We start from the raw sequence: 9,743 nt of genomic DNA, 5'->3' as shown, positions 1-9,743 counted from the left end.
CCAGGCTCTCTTCAATAATATGCCTGTTTGATTTGTTACTGAAAAAATAGACAACAATTATTTGTATTTTTCAGAGTATTCAGTCTGATGGAAATGAAGCTAGCACTTTGAATTGTCAAATACTATCCCCAGAGTTCTTTCCTTCCTGTTGGAAGGAATCTGTTGCTCCTCTGGCTTCTGTTGTCAATGTCATTTAGGACAGACTGACATAAAAACTTTAAGGAAATGCTAATCACTTTATGGCGCCAACAAGTAGATTATGTGTTGTCTAAAATACAACTTGAAAGATATTAATTATGCTAATGTAAAACTAATTTTAGCCCTTCCCTCAACACTGCAAAACCCCTGTCTCCTCCTACCTCCCTCTCAACATTGTGGTTCCCCTAATGCTGTCAGAAGAAAAGTGGAGAGAGTTTCACCTTGTGTTTGGCCATTTTTTGGACCCAGCTGGACAGCGTTCATATTTTTGTCTGTGTTCAGATTGTTCAGATCTGTTTTTGGAGTGACCTTGTTTTTGTCTTGATCTGTCATGGTGTCAGGGTGGCCTCATCTGGTGTTAATGTAATGTGCTACAGAAAAACACAGGTTCTTGCTGTGGGTCACTGTCCAGCAACACCAGAGCCTAGCTGTTAGTGTCATGCTGGCTCCCAGATGTCTGGGGCTCTTCTTTCTCTTCAGAGAACTTCTACATTTTGCTTCAGCACCTAGAGAAGTGTCCTGACATTTCTAAAGTTGAAGGTTATATAACAGGAAGGATTATCCAAAAAAAGAAATATGAAACATGAAATGTATCTATTTTATGCATTCAAATATAAATTTTTTTTTAAGGAAAAGTGTGTGCTTAAGAAGAACATCATACAAGATCCCTCTCTGGATGAGTTAAAGTCATCTTTGTATCTCTCATCCAAGGAGGGACTTAGGCAATTTGTGGTAGACCACATTTGTCCATTCCTAATTCCCGGAACGATGTACTGGCCCTCTTAACATCTTATAAGCACAGGATATGGTTTGGATCCATGTGTTCTTCCTAACTCAGCATGTCTCAAGACTGCCCAAATATAGAGAATCCCAATTCCACTCCTTAGTATGCTTTGATGATAGAAGTAGGCAGTAAAATTCCCTAAGCAAAATGAGAGTATGGAGAAGGAGAGTGGAACTACCCAGGGAGCAGAAGGAAGGAAACTAGGGCTAAGCTGGCCCACTGTGGAAGCATAAGTTCACTTAAAGGGAAGAGTGGCTATCAGCCAAACATTGTTTTATGTGGAGTGAAAAAGCCATTAGAGTTATTAGGAAGCACATCTGAGACTTGTCATTTGACAGAATCAACTGATGGTAGGAACTTTCCCAGACGCATACCATCTCAGATAGTTTAGGGCTGTGTGCTCCGAGTGCAGGAGGTTAAAGCTCCATCATGTAAGCAGGTACTGGCATAAAGGTTAGAAAGGCTGTTTGTACTGACAGTTGTATGGCTTTGGAATTTTTGCGCATAAAATTATTTTGCGTAAACATTATTTTTTTATTGGTATGGTTAACATGCAATATTATATTAGTTTCAGGTATAATACATAGTCATTTGACATTTATATACATTATAAAATAATCACCCGATAAATCTAGTTATCACTTGTCAGCATAAAAAGTTGTTAAAATATAATTGACTATATTTCCTATGCAGTACTTCATATTCTTTGACTTATTTATTGTATAACTGGAAGTCGGTGCCCCTTAGTCCCCTTCACCTCTTTGATATCTATTGACAACATGTCAGTCAGACAGAGGAAGTGTTTATGTATCCCATGATTGCTATGAGTCTGGCAGTGGTCCTGGTTCTGTGGGGCTCCAGCTCAGCTCATCAGGTTTGTGGAATCTTGCCAAGTGGCTCCTTGGGATAAACAGACCCCCAAACTTCACAGGACAGAACAGCATCAAGGAGAGAGGAAACGGCCAATAAAGTATGTGAGCGTGTGTATGTATGCATGTGTGCAAATCGAAAAGAGCAATGGAAACAAGAGAGGGCAACTCCTTTCTAATGGACTGGGCTCCTGCCTGAAGATAGGAAACTCAAGCATGGAACTATGAGTCCAATGTCAGAATTCCAGGACTGGTTCTGGGTTTGATTGACAAGCTGGGTGCGTTGAGTTTCATTTAAACTCTGCAAGTTCCTTCAGCAGCTAAATAAAAGGGTTAGCCTTGGACAGTGTTTTGCAACCCTGAGTGCAAAACAGAAAGTTCCCTGGGAATCTTTGCAAAATAAAAACAAGTACTGACACCTGAGTTAATCTATAGTCCTGAATTAGAATCTCTGACAGTGAGCCCCAGGCATCAGAATTATCACTGATTGATTGACTAAGGGAGGGAGGAAGGAAGGAGCTCCAATGTAATTGTGTTTCCAATAATTGTGGCTAAAAAGCACTGAGCCTGACTTTGACTTCTCAGTGTGGTCTGTGGACCAGCAGCATCAGCATCAACTAAAGCTTAGGAAGTGCAGAATCCCAGACCCCTCCACAGACCTACTGAATTAGAGTCCTCCTAGTGTTCAGGTGATTTATTGGTATGTTAAAGTTTGAGAAGTACTTTCTTAGATAATCCCTAGGTCCTTTTCAGGCCCAAGTGCTATGGAAGAGTGGGCAGGAACTCATTGCCAGTACCTACTTATCTTTCTTTGAGGTTCTGAGTCAGTAACTTCATTTGCGCATGCTTTGGTGTCTCTGCACCTTAATAATTCACACAATATGATAAAATATGAAAATGCTGGTCAAAGTGCTTTGGCCTCTATATACCCATGACCTCTAATATTTGCCTTGGAGATTACTCATGTTTGCAAATACATGACATCATATCCATGAGAGAAAATACTCATCCAGCATGAACTACTCTTTTCTGAAAGCTTCAGTGATTGTTGTACCATGTTAGAGGTCATAATGGCTGTCTTTGACCTACCATAACTTTGATTTCTGGCTGATTCCCTTGTATTGTAGTTATAATTGAAATTTTTTATGGTTTTATTTTTACTTGTCAAGCATTCATTCACTTGGCATTGTCAATGTAAATTTTAAGGAACATTTACAAAATTGAGCTAGGCTTAAGACATTGCATAGCAGGGATCCCTGGGTGGCGCAGCGGTTTGGCGCCTGCCTTTGGCCCAGGGCGCGATCCTGGAGACCCAGGATCGAATCCCACGTCGGGCTCCCGGTGCATGGAGCCTGCTTCTCCCTCTGCCTGTGTCTCTGCCTCTCTTAAAAAAAAATTAAAAAAAAGACATTGCATAGCATGCTCTTACAATGTCTACAGCATAAGTTATCAGGATCCTAGGAGGTTCATAGTTTTAGACTTGTCTGAAATATCTTGAGACTTTCAGAGAGTCTGTGTCTTTAGAGACATGAGAAGAGGTAAAGCTATTTTCTAGTTGTAGCTGGAATTTAGGATTCTAAACTGGGCTGCAAAGCATTAGTTCCACTACACATGCCATTTCCAGGTTCTGAGAAGCCCATAAATGCTTAGGATCCTGTAGTTCAAACATGTTGTTGGGATGTCTGAGGCAGCCTTCATTGCCATGAGCTCCTTATTCACTTCAAAAGTCTGCAAACCATGAGTGACCATTAGTTATGATGTTTGGGACATGGATATGACATGTTTCCTCTTCTCAGGTGACTTGCCATCTAGTTGGAGAGACAGATTCATAAGTATTTAATTTTAACAGGAGCAGGGGACATTGGTTGCTTTGTAATCATAGAGGAAACGTTCTTTCTTTCTTCCCGAAAAACCTTCTTGGGTTAACTCTTAATCTTTCAACTGAAATGTTTTGGCAGAATCATTATCCTTCTGGCTCCCCACTCAGAGAATACCTCCAAGAATGTGTGCTGTGACCACACCTGGCTCTGGAAGGGAGGTTTTTGAGGCTATTCAAAGGTACAGTGATGCTGGTTGCACACACTAAGGCTTCCAGAAGGCTTTAGCCTGGAACTACCAAACCGGCACTTGTATCTCAAGTCACAGTAAACCTACAGAAGCAGATAAGGATATGGGGCTATGAAAGCTGGCCATGGTGCCAGCTGACACCAGATTGGTACTCTAGAAATAGAACATTTTATATGACAGTTGCCCCAATATGTGAATAACATCCTTACGGTCCAGCCAGGCATGCGTTTGTTTCAGGTGTCTTGGCATTAGTACCCCCGAAGGGCATCACTTGTTTGATGGTCTGTAGATAATACCTAGCCCCTTACTTTTCTTAGGACAGTCAAAATACCACCTGGGGATTGGGCTCAAAATGATATAACACATTTCCTCTCAGTGAGTTGGCTAATTGGGTACCCCTGTTGGTGCCAAAATTGAAAGCAATCAAGGTGTTCTTCAGCAGGTGAGGGGATAAATGAACTGTGGTACATCCACACAATGGAATACTCTTTAGCAGTTAAAATAAACATGCTATCGAGCTATGAGAAGACATGAAGGAACATTAAATGCACATTGCTATGTGAAAGAAGCATCCTAAAAAGTCTATATCTTGTATGAATCCAACTTCATGACATTCTAAAAGGCCAAACTATAGGATTAGTAAAAAGATCAGAGCTTGTCAGGGCTTTAGGGGAAGTGGTATAGTTGGAGCATAGGGCATTTTTAGGGCAATGAAACTGTATGATAAAGTAATGGTAGATACCTGGTGTTGTGCCCAATACAAAGAGCCCTCATGTAAACTATGAACTTTAGTTAGGAGTAATATTTCAATATTGGTTCATCAGTTGGAGCTATACACACAAATGCAAGATGTTAATAATAGGGGAATCTGTAGGAGGAGTACTTCCCATGCCTTTTTCTGTATGTCTAAAAGTGCTCTAAAAAATGGAATTTATTAAGTGAGAAAAAAAAAGACTTGCAATAAAGGAAAGTGATTATGGTAATAGGGAGACAGTTCTGGTCTTAAGATCTGCAAAAGTCTGAAAGATTAGTCAGAAGAGGGCTTTTTATTTAGAGGTATAAACAAGCTTGGAAATTAGGTGTAAGGGAGGAGAAGAGAGGGTGGTGAGATAGGGAAATCATTCCTTGTCAGCCAAGCTTTGAAAGGGATTGTTTGGCCTTTCCAATACTTGTTTAACCCTAGGGAGGAGTCTTGTAGGGAGGGAGAGAGTTTTGGCCAAGTCAAATTTATAGACATTTTGTTCTGATTGATCATAGGGACAAATAATTCAGCTAACCATTTATGAGACACAGAATGGGAATTTGGAGGGTCTGTGTCTGGCCTGTCAGAAGGAAATGGGGGACCCATGGTGAGTTTTATCTAAGTCATACAGGAAAGGATACTTCTTTATGGTTTAACAAAAAAACCACAAGACAAGTTGAACTGGACAAATTTCTTCCTCACAGGTCCTATAGTCCCATGATGGAAGGGTCAAAGCAGACTGAAGGCAGAGAGAGAGAGAGAGGCATAGCCAGAGGCCTTTATCATGGGTTGTGAGTGAAATGCTTTGGGGTTCTGGGCCTTGGGCTGGATTGGTCTCTTCAAATTAGAAAGAGTGGGGTCTTTCTAAGCTCCTCAGGGGACTTACCTAAGGGGAGGTGGGCAGAAGAAGAAGGCCCTGAGAGGCAGGGGAGAGGGTTGCTCAGGCGGGCTGCTGGGGAAATCCTATCAGGAGCCTATATGTGCTTGTAATTCTGCAGGCTGTTATCGAGAGTGTGTGCTTGCACATGAAGGCTACTTAGTTCAAGACTCCCCCCCCCCCACCAACCCACCCCCGCCTCAGGCTGATATAGCCAAACAAAACAGATACTGAGAATGCAGTCCCACAGATTAGCTTGGCTTAACTCTTCCCCACTCTCAGACACCAAACGTTGTGGGATGGGCAGATTTTTTGACTGTAGCTTCTGTCTGGTAGCACGGGGCTCAGGTAAAGTTCAACATTGTCAATATCATTCCAGATTGTGGTGCTCCCCCTACAGCATCCCACTTCAATTACCTCTGGCCTCTCTGGGCTCCACATGTCCATGGAGACAGGAGACTCCACACTAGACAATGAAGCCTTAGGAAAATTCATTGAGGGGCGCGTGGGTGGTTCAGTCAGTTAAGTGTCTGATTTCTGCTCAGATCATGATCTCAGGCTCCACACTCAGTGGAGTCTGCTTCTCCTGCTCATCCTCACCCCATCCCAGCTTGTGCTCAAATAATTAAATACAATTTTAAAAAAAGAGAGAGGAGGGGGATCCCTGGGTGGTGCAGCGGTTTGGCGCCTGCCTTTGGCCCAGGGCGCAATCCTGGAGACCCGGGATCAAGTCCCACATCGGGCTCCCGGTGCATGGAGCCTGCTTCTCCCTCTGCCTGTGTCTCTGCCTCTCTCTCTCTCTCTCTGTGACTATCATAAATAAATAAAAATTAAAAAAAAAAAAAGAGAGAGGAAAATTCATTGACATCATGATGTCAGCAAATTCATTCTGCCAGGTTTGAATACCAACTGAAGGGGATTAGGTCTGCCAATGACTCATTCACTAACACTGCATGATGGTCTGTAAGCCTCAATCATCTGGCACCTCTGGAAGCCACGTTTTCCCTGTGAACCCTAGCATGTATGTTTGTAACTAAAACTATTTTTTCTCTTATTAACCTGGCTCTGATCAGTTTGGCTCATGGGCCCAGCTACTAAATGCAGAAGGATAGAGAGAGAAAGATTTTTCCTCCCCTGTAATATGTAAGCTCTAATTTTATCCATCCCTTTGAGTTTATCACGGCTAAAATGTTTGTGTAAACAGTGGGATGTGGTTAATGTTGACACCTACTTTCCTTCTAGCATCTGGAATTTTGATATGTACTAAGCAGAGGGTGCCTGTGTGACGAGTCCCTTGAGCATAAAGCCCTGAGTGTTGAGGCTCCAACTGGTGTTTGAGGTATGGTTGCATTCCATGCTGGAGGAATTAAGTATAACCTGTGAGATTCTACTGGGGCAGATCTCAGGGCAATTTGTGCCTGGGTTTCTTTGGCCTTCACTCCATGTACTCTTTGTCTGTGCTGCTTTTGCTTTTGTTGTAATAAATCTAATGCACAGGTAGGATATGTTTATTCCTGTGAGCCTTTCTTGAATCACCAGACCCAGGGGGTGTCTTAGGGATCCTTGATGCCAACTTCCTAGAATTCTCACTGGAGAACAGGATATAGCAGATTATTAGGGAATGGTAACTACATCCAGTGGAACAAAGGAAAGAAAAGACAGGCCAAGACTTGCTGAGTGTGGATCTCTCCACCCTTCTCAATTTCCTATGAGAATGACTAAAAAATGTACTGCAGAGGAAAATCTGAAAGTTCAACGATACTATCCCCCATGCATTTCAGAGATCCTTGCTGTCCAGGCCCGACTTTTACAAAATGGAGCTTACTGTGTCAAATGCTGGTGGTTCCAGAGGGGTTGTTGCAGCCCTGTGTGGGCATAATTCTAAATATCTTTGCAGGTAGCTTGAGGAGTGTTACCACTATCAAGGTCCTATGAATTAGCTGTGTCAGGCTGAATTTAAAAACCTGACACTAGATTGCAAAACACAATGGGAAGGAGGAGTAACATGGAAAGCCAGAATGCTCAGAAATCAAACAGAGTAGTCAATGTGAAGGAGGGCACTTTGTATTAAATGGAGAAAATGACAGTAAAAGATTCTAGTAGAAATCCACAAGTCAGGAGTCTGAGCTGCCCTTACAGTAGAGCCTGAAACCTCTGGCTTATGCCAACAGAATCAGGACATAGCACATCAGAATGTACACAAATCCATGGGAGCAGGGTGGCTTGGTTTCATAGTTATGGAGCTGAGTGCCAGTTATACCTCTTCCTAGCTGTGTGGCCTTGGACAAGTTACCAAACTTTTTCTTTTTTTCTTTTTTTGTTACCAAACTTTTCTGAGCCTCATACCTTCCACACTGGTTTTTGGATGCTAAAAATGGACTCAGCACAGATCCTGGAACATAGTTCAGAGACCAGTATGTAAACCTGCTATTGTTTTATTGTTATGGCTTCATAGCTTGAGACATTTGCTGTTTTATCTTCCCAGTACCCTCTTCCAGGATTCAAATAACTTGTTTTGGAAGGTGTAATCCCTGAGCTGGTGATGATGGCAGTGTCATAGTTCTCAATGGAGCCAAAGTGTTCCTATATTCCTCAAAATTTTCTGAGAGCCTAGTTCATTTCAGGCATACAGTTGTGAGTCAAGGAGTCAGGGTTCCTGATACCCTGGAGCTGATAAGCTTGAGGGGAGGAGCCCATGATTTCCCTTGTGGAGACTGACACCCACACACACAGTCCTCCAATACTCTCTTTTGTGGACAGCCCTGGAATCTGCTGGGACATGCTGTGTGGCCATCAGTCAAGCCTGCCCACAGCCTAGGTGGTAAAATGGCATAGGTCTAGAAGTTCTCAGTACCCACCAGTTTACTAGTTGGGTAAGTTTGGGTATGGCCCCACGTAGTAAGAAGGAGTAGATGTCTATGAAAACTAGCAATTTATGTTATTCCCTCTAGGTCTCCAGAGGCAGAGTTGTGTGAGGTCAGGTTTACATACAAGGAAGTGCAGATTGGGTATTCCCTTCAGACAATGGTAGATTGTAGATGCAGAGGCATCTTTTCAATAAAAATCATCTAGGCAGCAAAATAAATCATGGCATAGATATGTAGGTCAGGAGCCTCAATACCGTATGGGACTCTGAGCATGGGGGGACAGCCTGGGTGGTATCCATGATCCTCTTAGGAGTCAGCTGTGTGTCATTTCTGGGGATGAGATGAGGTATCCCTGTTGGGGAAACCTCCAATCTCCCTGATTACCACTACTATTCAGAATTTTTGTGTCCTTGAGCATGTGTGCTTGCACATAGATAGGCAGATCCTCAGCTAACCCCAAGCTGTAGCTATGGACAGTCTCCACCTTGCCCCCAACTACCCTTCCATGCTCTTCCATGCTTTCAGTGTTGGTTTTCATTGTAATATTCCTTGTTTGGGCCCAGCAACTCCTCAGGAACCAGATACAAAAGATAGTGCTGCTCTAGGTTAAGGCTGGCCAGGAGTTAACAATTGACTGCTGGGCACTGGCTGCTCTCTCAGCCTTGTTGGAGCCAGCAGATAATTCAGGGATGGGGGGCACCCTCATCAAAGTCAGCTGTTTTTTTAGCCAATGTAACTTAGAAAGAACCTTCCCAGAATTCCCCTTCTATGTGAGTGAAGAGTCCAGTTTCTGAACTCTCCACTTACAAAGGAGATGGGAATGCCGGTCCCTCTGTCTTGTCTGGGAATTGGCACATAACAATCTTCCTCTGCACATAGACAATTGATGATACCAGTAGAAAAGCATATGAACACAGGCATTGTTGTGGGTTGAGGAGAGGTCGATAGAGCTCTCAGTAGACCTCTTAGCTGCATGATGGACAGCACTAAGGGTTTCTCCAGCTGGGAGGATACTTGAATATTTTCATTTGCTTTGGAAGGTGAAGATCCTTGTCTCTATAGCTAGCCTTGTACTGGTGCCCCTTACACATTGTTAGGGAGGCCACTGCCCAGGTATTTCTGGTTGCATAGCAACCCTGCTCAGTAGCAGTAGCTGCCAACTTGGCCATGGGCTCAGCCAAGGCCCCTGGACTAGAACAAGAGTCACAGCTCCCATGGCTAAAGGCAGGCCAGCTCCTCCTTGGTGCTAACATGGGGCATGTTGAGAATAGTATGGTATATGGCTGTAGCAATGACCCACTGTCCCTAGACAGTGTCCCAAAGAGAAATTTTAGGAATG

Source organism: Canis aureus, chromosome 4 (assembly GCF_053574225.1).
Source record: "Canis aureus isolate CA01 chromosome 4, VMU_Caureus_v.1.0, whole genome shotgun sequence".
NCBI lineage: Eukaryota > Metazoa > Chordata > Mammalia > Carnivora > Canidae > Canis > Canis aureus.
The sequence above is the reverse complement of the archived record's forward strand: the minus strand, read 5'-3'. Positions refer to the sequence as shown.